Source organism: Anser anser (genome assembly GCF_964211835.1).
Source record: "Anser anser genome assembly, chromosome: 2".
NCBI lineage: Eukaryota > Metazoa > Chordata > Aves > Anseriformes > Anatidae > Anser > Anser anser.
This window is the reverse complement of record NC_139721.1, coordinates 7,014,665-7,028,398: the sequence shown is the minus strand read 5'-3', so window position 1 is coordinate 7,028,398 and position 13,734 is coordinate 7,014,665. Positions and strand designations below refer to the sequence as shown.

The following is a 13,734-nucleotide window of genomic DNA, read 5'->3' as shown; positions in this document are numbered from 1 at the left end:
GGTACGTTAATGACCACCTCGCTCCGTGCTGGAAGCAATAAACACAAAGCTTTTAAAGACTTTCTGACTTGACTAATTGAGGTCGCTTTCGTCAGAGGCAGAGGATGTGTAACCCTTAAAACGGTCTTCATTTGCAAAGGTAAATAAATCAAATAAGATTTTAATCTCACTAATTTATCGTAGTATAACCAATAAAAACAGGGAGACTACAACTTAGAAAGTTTCATTTCAGAATGTAGGAAAGGCTTTAAGAACACCTAAATTCTCATTTTAAAACGTTTAATTTTTGTTAGTGATCTAAAATCCTTAGCATAGCTAGTTAAATTTGGACAAACTATTCCCTATTAAACAACTGTAAAACCTCATAACCAATAGTTCGTAATATATTATTTTTCCATAAATTCTAGTAACTTAAACATTACAAATGTTATCTGAAGTTCTTTTTGTTGATCACTAAGTTTTTATTAATTATAGTTTGATTTACATTGTTTTCTTTATTTTTTATTTGAAAGTCTTTCAAACTTTGTAAAAGTATTTTGTTTTCTCTTGTCAGGAAACCTAACTCTTTGGACAGCCAAGAGAACAAAAACCTTAATCTTCTGATGCTTTGGTAGGTATCTTTACTCATCTGTGAAATTATTAGATAAATAATGGAGCTTTTGATCAGGTCCTTAATTTTTTATACACAAGGCTTTAATTACTTAATGGTTACAGGCACTGAACTATAGCGCAATCAAAATCACTGCCTATTTTCAATTCCTCTGGGAAAACCCATAATTTTAAATTGTCATTAAACAGGACATTAAACTGTGCTGGTATGCAGACACTGTCCTCTGGGTGTTTGCTTATCGTGTGACTGTATCTGAGACTGGAAATCAAAAGGTATACCTAGTTCTGACAGCATTTCAGCCAATTAAGTATTTCATCACATAGAGGTAGAAAAGAAAGAAAAAGAATGTGAAAAAAAAGAAAAGAAAGAAAATGGATGTAATTTTATGCTAACAGTGTTCAAATGGGAACTTAAAACTCTCATCTAGTCAGCAGACAGGTCTGAAATGGTTTTACAAACCTGAATAAAGCATTTTGTAGAATGATTTTTTGAGTCAAGCATTTCTGCATGAAATGCAAAGTGGATTTTGGCACAAATGGAGGACAAGTCCATTGAGAAACATTAGCTATAGACCTAGTTTTACTGTTTCTGATGAATTCAATACATAAAGTTTAGTGGTGGACTTGGCAGTGCTAGGTTAACAGTTGGACTTGATGATCTTAGAGATCTTTTCCAGCCTAAATGATCTTATAATTCTATGAAGTAATTTAACTGTACTTTGTACAGACTTTTTCTTTGTTTTCTACTTGGAATGGAAATTCTTCCTGCTAACCTCAGATCTCAGAGCCTGTAGTGGACTTTAGAGCTTTATACTTCAAAATATTGCATACATTGTACTGCTTCCCTACAGAACTGTAAATTTAGGAGTCTGCTGTCACAGGCCAAAGGATTTTTTTGTACATACTAAATGGCTTTAGAACAATTTTGACACTACTGTAAATGTTTAAAGCAAAGGACTTTAGAAAGGTTAGGAGAGCTTGGGGAGGATTCCTGCCCTCTGGGGCTCAAAGGGCAAAGATTAAATAACCGAGAGTAAGGCTAGCTGCTAGAACTGCTAGAGCAAATCTGAGAATATAAATATCTTTTTTAAATACATATATACATAAATAGTGACACTGGTTAAATCTTTCTTTCTATTGACAACTTCTAAATCACTTAATATTATGAGTTGCATAAATCGTTAAGTTTTCATTTGCAAATATGAAGTTGTATATTTACCATATACAATGAAACTGTATGGCTTAAAACTAAAATATCTAGTAGCAGGGATAGCTAGTAGTGAATCAGAAGTGAATTCGACCTGCTGGAGTGCTTATCCAACTCGTAGTTTTGATGCCATCTTTCCTTGGTGCATTCTGTATGGAGGATGGATGGATCAGCAGAGATATGTGCAGTTTCTCTTGGGGGGGGGAGAGGGGGGTTGGAAATCAGGTGTCCATGTCAAATCATGCAGAGGATGTTTGCAACTCCCATTGTTTGACAGGGTCTCATGTGACTGGATGTTGCAGGTCACGATTTAATTAAAAGAAAATTCTTCACATGACTAAGTGCACACCCATCCCGGTGTTGGCTTTGGGCATGTGCCAGATCTGCATCTGACAGAAGACAGCGTAATCCCTGGCCTTATAGTGTTCCTACTGAGTAGCTGTGACCCACCTTGCCAGAAAAGTTAATCATTTGAGTCCTGGTTTATTTGCTCTTTTAATGAGATGCAAGATCTAAAAGTGGTAAATTTCAGAAAAAAAGTGCATAGATATTGAACATAATAGTGGTATGAATTTTAAATCCAGTAAGTCTTCCTTCTTTCAATGCCTCACATTTTATTTCTCCCAAGAAAAGAATGTTTATACCACTTAAAACAGCTGATTCTAGATATTCATAGAAACTACAAATTTGCAGTATAAAACTTGATAGTTCTGAGATAATGTGCACTAGCATCGTGTTCAGCTATTTCATTTTTGTTTTTTCTTTCTTTGGACTAATCTATGAAATTAAATTTGTTGGGTTTTGAACTGAGGGAAAAATAAATCTAAAAAGATGCCTTAACCAGAGAAGGAGGAAGGTAGAGAGGAACAGGGGAGAGGGAGAGAGAAAGAGAGAAGACAGCCTTTATTTTATCATGACAAACTTCAATTTAGCAACATTTATCCATTCTAGTAAGAATAGTATTCTTACACTAGTCAGTTGCTGTGTTACTCGCCAAGTAATATGATTATAATCACATCATTAATTTGCCTTTATTGAAGCTTTTATCACACTTGCGTTGAATTCCAATGAAAGCAGTTTCTGCAATGGTTTCCATAAATCTGCATACATTTATTGTATACATTATTGCCTGATTCAACTGCTTGTAATCTGACAGTCTTCAGAGAATTAGTAGTAGCTAGTCTTGGGATGTATACAAATAAATTCTGTTTTCTCTTTTTCAGGAACTTCTGCCATGTTAATTACGGACTGCTTAGAGCATTGTACTTGTCCGTGTGCCTAGGCAACAATGAGACAGGCTTCGGAGTATGAAAATCCTGTTCTGTATTTCTTGTATTAAAGCCTTAAAGTGTATAATGTTATATACTTTTTAAAATAATTGTATATATAAACCATTAATTGTTTAGTGACTAAAAAATGTTTTATTTGGAGGTCAATAAAGAATTTCCATTTAAGTTCCTGTTACAAAGCAATAATGAAACTTCATGTTCCTTTAGTGACTCCCCTTAGCCTTACACAGCAAGTATAAGCATGTGTGAATTCTCATGACATAAAGTTTAAATATGCTTTTCAAAATAGCTTGTCTGATATATGAACAACATGAATAAATTAAAATGAAGATTGGTGTTTTATTCTGAAGCTTTTCATATTAACTAATCGTAAACAGGTCTACTTAAAACAAGACTCATGGGTAGAAATGATATTCCAACTTCCATTTCCTTCAGAAACTTGTTGTATAACATGAAGGTGTTTTAATTCCTGTCAATTATATTATGCTGCTTATTCTCTTTCACTTGGTGTTTGCATAGAAATGTTTTCTCTGATACACACAGTTTTTTAGTAGTAGTATTGGATGAGGCTTTTACACCTTGATTAATCTTGTATCTTACAGCTATGTTTCCTCAATGCTTTCTCTGTTTTATATTAATTGTGATTGTGATAATTTGTAACAAATAAAATTATGATAATTTAATTCCTTTTGTTTTTTCCTAAATATTTCTTGCAGAGAGTGTGTCTCATTCCTCAGTTACGTTTCCATCAGATGTATTTTTCTTTTTGTATTTACTGAAACTCATTCATCCTCAGAAAAACAATCTGGGTCTACCACATTTATTTTTATCTTGAAAATAAGCAATATCACTTAACTTCTTCACACCAAATGCCTCCTCTTCAGCATATTATTTTCTAATACTGTATACTGACTATTGAAGGATGGATTGGAAATTTATGGGGATATGGGAAAAATTAAGATTTCATGTTAAACTTTGCACTGATGCAAGTGTCTTGAGTAACATACCATGTTTAATAAAGTGAAAAAACAACAACAACAACAACAACAGCAAACACTATCCATTTAAGGTGCTTTTATCAGTTACTCTCACAATCAGGAAATATTTTCCCTGCCATCATCTCTCACCATATTACAACTACATTTCTGCAATGTTTTCCACAGCAAGCTATAAGTACATAGAAAATAAATAACATATTTAATAAGTAAGAGCAAAATCTGAAAACATTTGAGTAAGCACAAGAGATGTATAATAATGGATTCCCTTCACATTGACAGGCAGGAACCTCTGGTGTGGAACAGCACCTAACATTTTAAATGCTAGCCAAGTGTAAAAATTGTCTGTAGATCCTGGGCAGGGAGGGCTGGAATTTAGATAAGCAGAATGCAATTTCACTTGCTACAATTTGGACTGGACAGTAGGATTACCAACACAATCTAATTTGAGGACTGCTATGAGCTACGTAATGAGTAAGGTATTGAGCTTTCACTCTAGAGTCAACAACAAAGCTTCCTAGTATTGATATTGAAATGTTTTGCTAGCATAACTTATTTTAATATGTGGCACTATCAAAGCTACCTAGAATTTCCAATAATTTTGATATCTTTTCTAAATACTGAGTAGACTAACGTAGAAACTGATACAGTCAAGTTAAAGTGGGTTAGGCGCAGGCTATCTGCCTGTTTGTCTTGCACACAGTTTGCTTGATTTCACTAAAAACCTGTTTGTTCTCTGAATCCTGGTCTTCGTTTCTGCTGGGTTTTATCAATAAGTGGGGTTGTGTATTTCTTGTGATCTCTTCTAAGTGAAATCTGGGTCTTGTTGAAAGGGGGAAAATTTTCATCACTCACTTCAAGAGACCGTGTATGTGCGTTGGAAGGGAAGGCTGCATCCTTCCTCCAGTTCTACGATAACAGTTCGTACCATCACCTTTCTTAAAGGTTTGGAGCAAGGACATGAGCTTCAGTCTGCTTCACAGTCTTTCCAATAGTGTACTTGGACATCTAAAAGTGGGTGTCTCCCACCATTACTTAAGTACATAAATTTATGAAATAATAGTCTATAACTGTATGAATTAGAACAAACCATGGTCATCCTTTCTAAAGAATGTTTCAGAGCATACTATTCAAGCTGGAACTTCTCATCTTTCTGGGTAAAAGAATGGAAAATTTAAAGATGAAAATAAAAAGTTATAAAGTTAAAAATACACATAATATACTGATAAAGAGGATTACATCTGTCATTGAATGATAGAATTTCCCAGTTACCAATATCCAACAACCTCAGGGCTGCCACAGCCAGCAAATTCACAACCAAGAATCAGAGTATCTTTGGCTTCAAGTTTATGAAAAAGATTAATTGGTTGAAGGGGCTGAGAATTATTTTCACTAGCTCAGCATTTTTTTTCCAAGACAGCTGCAATTGTTTAATGGGAAGAAAAACCCCTTTGGTAATGGAAATTATTGAAGGTAGTTAGTGTTAAAGCACGTATTGCTAAGATGATAAATGTTTGTGCACTCTCAGATACTTGAATGTGTTTGCAGTGCATTGACCCTTGTCTTCAGGCAGGCTCTCTCTACGACTGCAAGCTGAGAGAACATCTCTGCTAACTTGGATTTTTAAAATGCTTAGAAACTTTAGCCAAGGGCAGAAATAAAGCTGCTGTGCTGCATAGTTCTTTTTTAGCCTCCTTATTGGAAAGTATTAAGTCTGAAATGGTGATATTACTAAAAATATCAAATTAGGGAAGAAGCTTAACGGAAATTTCCAGCTTTCAGTCAAAGATGTACTTGGGATTTATGAAATTAAAATAATTTAGATTTAATTAGGATATGGGACAAATTTTCTCAGGAATCTTTACATCCACAAATCAAAATAACTCATGCTATTTCAAGATAGAAAGCTACTGTGCTAGAATTCCTGACTAAACAAGGTTCCGCTCTTACCACCCTGAGAGAAATCAAATGTGAATCAGTCCATGGAGTTCACTTTCTGCTTTTGCAAAGCTAAACACTTATCCACAGTTCTTTATGCATAGAACCATTTGGCGTGACATAGCTTAAACAGTATTATCTTTATATGCTTACTAAAATTTAAAATCAAGAGAGAAGAATTGCACCTGACGTGAAATGATGACCCTTCTGTGGAGTCAAAAGGCAGGGTTTTTACTGATCCTAGAATGATTTTTCCCTCCTGCTCAAAACCTAGTGAACTGCTCCAAATGCTGACTCAGGCAGCAGCCTACAAACTCAGGGGTTCATTGATTTCTGAGGCAAAAGAGTAAGTGGCAACTTGTGCTAATACTGTTGATCCGCTTGTGAAAGATCCTGACCCCGTAAGCATCTCACAAAGATGGAACACTGCCATTTTTTTTTCCATTTGATAAATAGTCTTTCTGTTTTATTTATTTATTTATTTATTTTGTGTGTGGGGGGGGTTGTTCTGTTTTGCTTTTGTTTCTTTAGTGGTGGTAGGTTTTTTGTTTGTTTGTTTGTTTGTTTTTTAATGCAGAAGTAGCTGTTTCTTGTGTATTTCCTACTGAGGGAAAATATGCAGACTTCACCTCCACAAAAGTCACCGTTGTATTAAAAAGAAGGAAAATGCATTTGTTTTGAAATTTGTTCACCGGATAATGCAACTGCCAGCTCATAACTCCATCGATGTGGATTAGCTTGCCTGCGATGGTAACATACTTCTATAGAGTTACTCTGCTAAACGTACATTCATGGACTTTGGGCTTCTACTGTAAGATTCTGCAATGTTCATATTGCAATATGAGTATTTTCTGTTTTAAAAACTGCTTTAAAAGGCCCTACAGGACCTCTGATCACAGACTTTAAAGCAAATGAGAGGGCCAAGTATTAACTATGGTAAATACTGCTTATGTGCATTTTGGAAGTCATCTGACTTTCATGATCAGAAATATCCAAATGTGAAAATTAACCTTATTTTGTTTAGTTTACAGTTTCCATTTTTTTTTACAGCACTTGAGCCTCTCACTTCTCACTCTCAAAGAAACTTCAGTTTCTTTGAACAGAAACTTTCACTGGACATTTAAAATATTCCAGTGATGATTTCCTCAGTTGTACAGCATATTAATAAGAAAAGTACACTTTTTTTTTTCTTGATACACTTGCAGACTATGTTATTGTTCTATTAGCAATAGAGATCCTCTAAGACTGATACACTTCAGTAGAAGTCAAGAAAGCAGAGATGATCCTCTAGTAGTTATTCCTCTTGAATGAGTTGTGGGATAAATGTATAAGGAATTGTGGTGAAGTTTCTTGATATGCTTTATAGTGGCGATTGTGAGTTGCACTTACTTTTTTATTACATTCATTACAGATTTGAAGAAATGAAAGTAGAAAGTAATAGTACATTAAACAACAGGAAACTCTAGATGAGGAAAATAGGTTATTAAAAAATCAATCTATATACTAAAAGCCATTTTGTATTTCCAACTCTGAAATGGAAGAAAAAAGTCTCCATGTTGTAGAGCACAGCTTCTCTGAGCCAGTTGGGGAAGCCATGCAATCAATAGTTGCTAATCTTTAAAACATTGTAGGTTTTTTTGGCACACAGTATTCCAGCAATGATTCCCTGGAGTTCACTCTTGATTTAGACATATTTGATGTGTGGAATTTGAAGTGGTGTGTCCTAGGTCAAAGGGGGATATCCTGTAAGAGTAAAACGTGGGGTCCAAGCATGGTCTATGATAACTTACCATTTTTTTTTCTTAGCTAGTCTGGCATTGGAATCACTCACGTAGTACTAATAACTTCAGTACTTTTTGGTGGTAGCTTTCAAAAGTATAAGCAGACAATTTTTGTAAATGCCACAATCAGTATCCCTTTGAAAGGTCACTTTGTGTACTCCTGAATAATATTTATATGCATGTGTACATAATTTAATGTATTTGGTAAGTGCTCTTCAGAAGAATAATTCAAAGGATAGAAGATATCTTACTGTGAAAGACTTAAAAAGCTTGATTATGGTTTAAAATTGCTTGCACAAGGATAAAATAACAAGTACTAAATGACTCTAATCTAGTAGTGAAAAAAAGTAAGAATGAACACTGGGTGTAAGGCCTGCAGTTTCAAATGAGAAATTAGGCTCAAATGAGAGTGATTAACCACAGCAGCAAGCTACATAAAGGAGAAGAGGCTTCACTGTTTTTTCCTACATAGGACCCTAGATTGAATGATCTAATAACTGTCTGAACTGAAGTTGTGGATGTGTGATGACTGTATAAAAATTAAAACCTTCACTAGAAAGTTTTTTTTTTTTCTTTCTGCTTTACAAGCTGATGGAATAATCTGAGGTTTGAGATTATAAAAATACAATTTATTAACAAAAATGAATTATCTATTTCTATATATTAAAAATATAATATTTCTGCATGTCTCTTACTGCTTTTGCAAATAGTAAAAGCCACAGTAAGCCAGTATTTACTGTTACTAACATACCAACAAATCTGCTGTTCCTCATGCAAGAAACAATTAGAAATACCATACGCTATGAATTATGCTTTTTAAAATTAAAGGAGAAAAAAACATGTACTTATTAATTTAACAAAAGTCTGTAAATTTTGTTAAAGAAAAAAAATACAGCAGGTTTTTCAGTTCTGATTTATGTATCTAAAACTCAGGTGACAAACTCTAGACTGGTTGCCCAGGCTCCCCTTATAGTCAACCAAGAAAAGCAACCCAAAATATTAACTCATTTTATTTGAGACAGAAGTACATTGGGATCAGGTGTCTCATCCTCTGAAAGCACCTGGCTCTTTCCCCTTGACTCTTGTGGGTGGTTAAACTCATTTGGATGTTTAAACTTTAGATGTATGAAGTGAAGCACAGTAACTCCCACTTAAATTTCTGTTCCACATCCAGCTTTGTTGATACCTTGAAAACTGTGGCAATCAATGCAGTCTGGAAATAAACAGAAACTTGGAGAAAATCACAAAAGACAGCTCTCATAGTAACGTGGGTGGAAGATGTGGTTTGGTACACAGTATAGAAGGGGCTTTTCAAAGTAGGAATAGGTGAGAGATGTGTATATAAGCATGTTTTTGCCTCCCATCCTTCCTTTCTTCTGTTCTTCCATCCAAGGTTTATGCTCTCCTTGATGTAAGCAGAAAAGGGCTGTCTTTTGATGGCTTCCACTCCGAATGTTCCTGTGACGTAGCCTTCTTGGCATATGTATTTATCAGGACATTTTAATACCCAGTGTTTGTTTCTAGAGCCTTCTGTTAAACATGGCTACATCTCTGAGCACGATAAATCTAAGGATTAGCTAGAATATTGGCGGAGTCAACTCATACAAGAGGAAATTTATGGTTATGTATAAATGTTAGTTGCTGCTTAAAGGGAAGTTTTAAATGGGATTGACTAAATGAAAGTCTAGAGACTAGAAAATGTAGTTGAATTTCTATGCATAAAAACTTAGCACTAAGAAAGTAAAATATTTCCTGTTTCAGCCTAGTGCCTAAAATATTAGTGTCTAGCCCACAGTAATAACTATTAGATGCTGCGTAGAAGGAAAATAAAAACCTTCATTGTACTTATCCAGTTATCCAGAGCTGTATAAATAAGATTAGTTCTACATTGGAATATGTATAGGAAATCTTTTAACTAGGAAGCAGAAAACATGCAGCGCTTTCACTAATAGAAATCTAAGACTGTACACTTGCATGGTTCTTAACATCTGAGGAATCTGCAGACTTTCAAATTCTATTGTGTTAAGTAAGAGGTGATGCATGTAGATCATTTTGTGCTATACAGATAAGGAGCCAAAACAAACTTGAAATTTTCCATCAACACAATTTTCCAGTGGATAATCCTGTATGTGCCAATAAGACTTTTTATTTTTATTGAATTTATGTAATTTTGATATTCCTCAGAACTCAACTTTTCTCAGAAAAACAAACAAACAAACAAAAACCACATTGGTTTGGGGGTTTGGAATAGAGTTATTACTTCATTTCAAAATAAACTTATTTCAAAATCTTTTTCCAAATATATATATTTTTAAAGTATACTCTTTTCTCAGGACATGTCTGGTGTTTCTAGGCCACTCAAAAGATGAGAAAATCATTTTGACCAAAAAGAAAAATAAATAAATAATAAAAAAAAGTAGAAACAAGAAAATATGACACTGACTCAGAACTCCCTAATGTTTGCACAAGCTGTAGTTCTCTCAATTAACATAGTCCTGGACAACTTGCTCTAGGTGACTTTGCTTGAGCAAGGGGGTTGAACAAGATGATTTCCAGAGGTCCCATCCAACCTCTCTTGTCAAAGTGCATGACATTGACTGCACTTCCCAAGTCTACCACGCCAGTCATCTCACCACAGAAGACAACCAGGTTGGTCAGGTGTGATTTGCCCTTGGTACATTCACACTAGCTCTTCCCAGTCACCTTCTTGTCCTTGGCATGCTTCTGTGAACGTGTACTTCTGCATGGATTTACTCCATAACCTTCCCAAAGACAAAGGCTAGGCCAGCCAGCCTGTAGTTCCCCAGATACTCATACTTCATGATGGACATGTAATTTGCCTTTTTCCAGGCATCAAGAAAATAAATTTTCTGCTTTATATTTTTGATTTCGTACATGGCAGGGAAAAAAAAAAGGGGGGGTGGGGGATGCAGCAGGGGAGCAGGAGAGCAGGGGGGGCAGGATCTTCCCTCAGATATTCCTTTAATTTTCATTACCTGTTACACTAGATTAATCAATTACTCAATGTCTACCCAACTCCAGGTAGTTGGAAGGAATCTAAAACTAGAGAGGTCCTTCTTCCTTTGATTTCTGTAAAAATATGTAAGAAGGTTAAAAATATACTACATGCTTTCTTGTTACTTTTTCTTTTACTTTTACTTTTTTCAGGCCAGTCATTGTAACAGTCACAACTTTTCTTCTCCCTCAGCCAACAGGCATGGGACCATTATTACAGTTTTGTTTAGTGCAGCTCAGATTGATTCTTGAAGGATGCTGTAAGAATCTGTGAGGTTTTCAAAGGTATTTACAGTGTCAGGGAATGTAAATCCCTCCACTTTATAACCAGGCTTATGTGCTTCAGGTGTTTTGGACCCACATAATATGATCTCACGTTTGAACTGTGGTTGGTTTTGTTATCTCTATAGACAGATGTGAGAGGGAGCTGTGGAAGAAAGGGAGAGACAGGCCTGCCTGGTATGATTTAGCTAGCAAAAGGAATATGGGAGAAATCCTCCTATCCTAGAAGTCTCGTTTGGTTGCCTGAGCTTAGCTGACCCATATGACTGCTGTTGAAATAATTGAAGTTGTTAGTTTAATAATATAATTAATTTAATAATGAATAAACACACTAAACATGAAGTCTGTGTTCCCTCCTCTGTCTTCTCTCTTGTGCAAATACAGACTGTAAGTGAGCTGATTATAAATAAATTCCTGATAATCAGATTATGTTAGCAGGAAAGGGTTGACTTCCTTATGCTACTCCACCACCAGTCCCATTAGTGTCATTCACTGACGATACCCTGTTCTGCTAATTCAAGTGGAGTATTGTGTAAGTGGGAATGCTGTTAATCAGCTAGTGCCTGAGAAACAGTGCTACTTATTAATCATCCCTGCAGATCTTTTGTTCTACTACAGATACATCTCAAGAGCAAGCAACATTCTCAATTATACACAGGCATTTATTTTTTCAAAGAGTTTCTTAGTACATTTTATATATATATATATATTTAAACCTAGCCAACTACAATTTATTATTTACTTTCTTTCGAGCACCTGCAGCATTTCATATCCAGTGAGCAGAACACAACACTGCCTTATTTCATGTATCTGTGAATGTATTGTTCCTATTAGCCCTGTGTAATGGGCTTTAAAATTTAAAAAGCCTTAGCTATATTTTAGGACAGACATCATGATCCATCTGTATCTTTCAAATGAACAATGGTCAGAATTTTAAGTACCTGGCCATAATGCAATATAGGTTGATTAGGACAGAGCAAATCTGAAAAGATTTACAGCCTGGGTTTTAACAGTTACTTGCCCAAAAGTACAAGTCTCCAGTCTGGAAGCAAATAGAGTTCAGGAGTTTGCCATAAGAGTCCTATTTGCAAATCAGGGCTGCTGTACTTATCTATTGAAAAAAAAAAAAAAAAAACGCAAATCTCTTCAGCAAGGTAACTTTTGAAACAAGGTGGGGTACTTTTTTTTCTTATTTAATTTGTCCTGTTGAAAGGCATGAATCAAATTCTCAGGGTCTTACCAGCTGGATTTATCAGAGTATCCAGAGACAAATTAGTGATTTCCTGGTCCCATGTGGTGGGTTAGCCTTCACTAACAACAAAACTCACACCCAGCTGTTCTCATGTTCCCATCCTCAATAGGACAGGGGAAGAACATAGGATGGAAAAGCTTGTGGGTTGAGATAAGATAGGCAGATCTCTTACCAATTACCATCATCAACAAAATAAACTTGGGGAAAAATAATTTATCAGCAATTAAAAAAGATCTACAAAATAAGAACAAAGAAAAACATTAAAAAAATAAAAATTTTAATTAAAAAAAATAATTTTTAAAAATTTTAAAAAAAATTAAAAATTAAAAAAAGATGAAATAAGCTAAAAAAAAAAAAAAAAAGGATGTGTATGTATGTAGGGGGGTATTGACCTCTGGATGAGTTTTATTTGGATCAGTCCATGCTTCCATCTCATGCACTGACATCTGAGGTCATGTAAGTATTACTTACCGAACAAGACTAGAGATGGCTGGTATGGATGCCAGGCCTCGGCTCCGTATGCAGCAGAAAAAAGGAGCAGATCTGACTCCCTTGTTTTTGCAGGTGCTGGATTTTTCATTGCTATAGACCAGACCTCCAGTGGGAATCACAAGCATCTCCTTAACTGGTTCTAAATCCTTGACTTAGTGAGAGGTTGATATACTCTTACTGTCCAAGCACATCATACAAAGGGTGTCTGTGCAAAATGGGCATCTCTTTGATGACTCAAAACCTATGGAAGGTCATAACAGCTCACTTGCCTCCTGTTTATAGCAATGATTTGTGAGCCTCAGAACTGCCTGGGTATTCCTTCTTTGGATGTCTTTTACATTTACTAATGCTCTAAGCAGGTTTAACAAAATTCCTTTATGAGCAAACTGATCATCTCCCAAGCCTCTGGTATGGCTGTTTATTTCTCTTTTACATTTCCAGTAACTGCATTCAGTTTTCACCCTGTACTTTCCCCCTTTGAGAAGCACATGAACCATATTGCTAAGCCCTCTAATGTCCATCCGGAGTCAGGTATTTATTATCTCAGTTCAGGTCCCTGTTGATTCAGTGGGTTGTACAGCTTTTGAATCATATTTACTCATATTTGGATTGCTGCCTTTTTTTTTAAAAAAAAAAAAAAAAACCTTTTTTGGAAACGGCTTATGTTATTAGGCACAAGCAAAATCAGTCTATAACCAAATGTTGCTTCTCAGTGAAAATCTATCTGCATGTATGACACTTGTACAGCATAAGTAGCAGCAGTTATCAGAGCAAAGGGCACTATAGGTGGTGGGCAGCCTTTAAATAAGATATCAAACTTCAAGCTTTGCCACACAGGGGTGTTTAAAGACCTTGTGGTACAGGAAGTTTAATT

At 35.3% G+C, this 13,734-nt stretch overlaps 2 protein-coding genes across 5 annotated transcripts in view; both read left to right on the top strand.

Moving 5' to 3' along the window:
• The window catches only part of KHDRBS3 (KH RNA binding domain containing, signal transduction associated 3), a 94,206-nt gene extending 90,392 nt beyond the window's left edge, over positions 1-3,814 (top strand). Inside the window, exons 11-12 of the transcript XR_014579700.1 lie at positions 554-610; positions 3,040-3,814. The gene's annotated coding sequence lies outside the window, so the exon portion shown is untranslated. The remainder of the gene's footprint in view (positions 1-553; positions 611-3,039) is intronic.
• LOC310895776 (uncharacterized protein) overlaps positions 1-13,734 on the top strand; it is a gene marked incomplete at its 5' end in the record, with an annotated part of 669,112 nt that overhangs the window by 100,432 nt on the left and 554,946 nt on the right. The gene's annotated exons all lie outside the window — the stretch shown is intronic.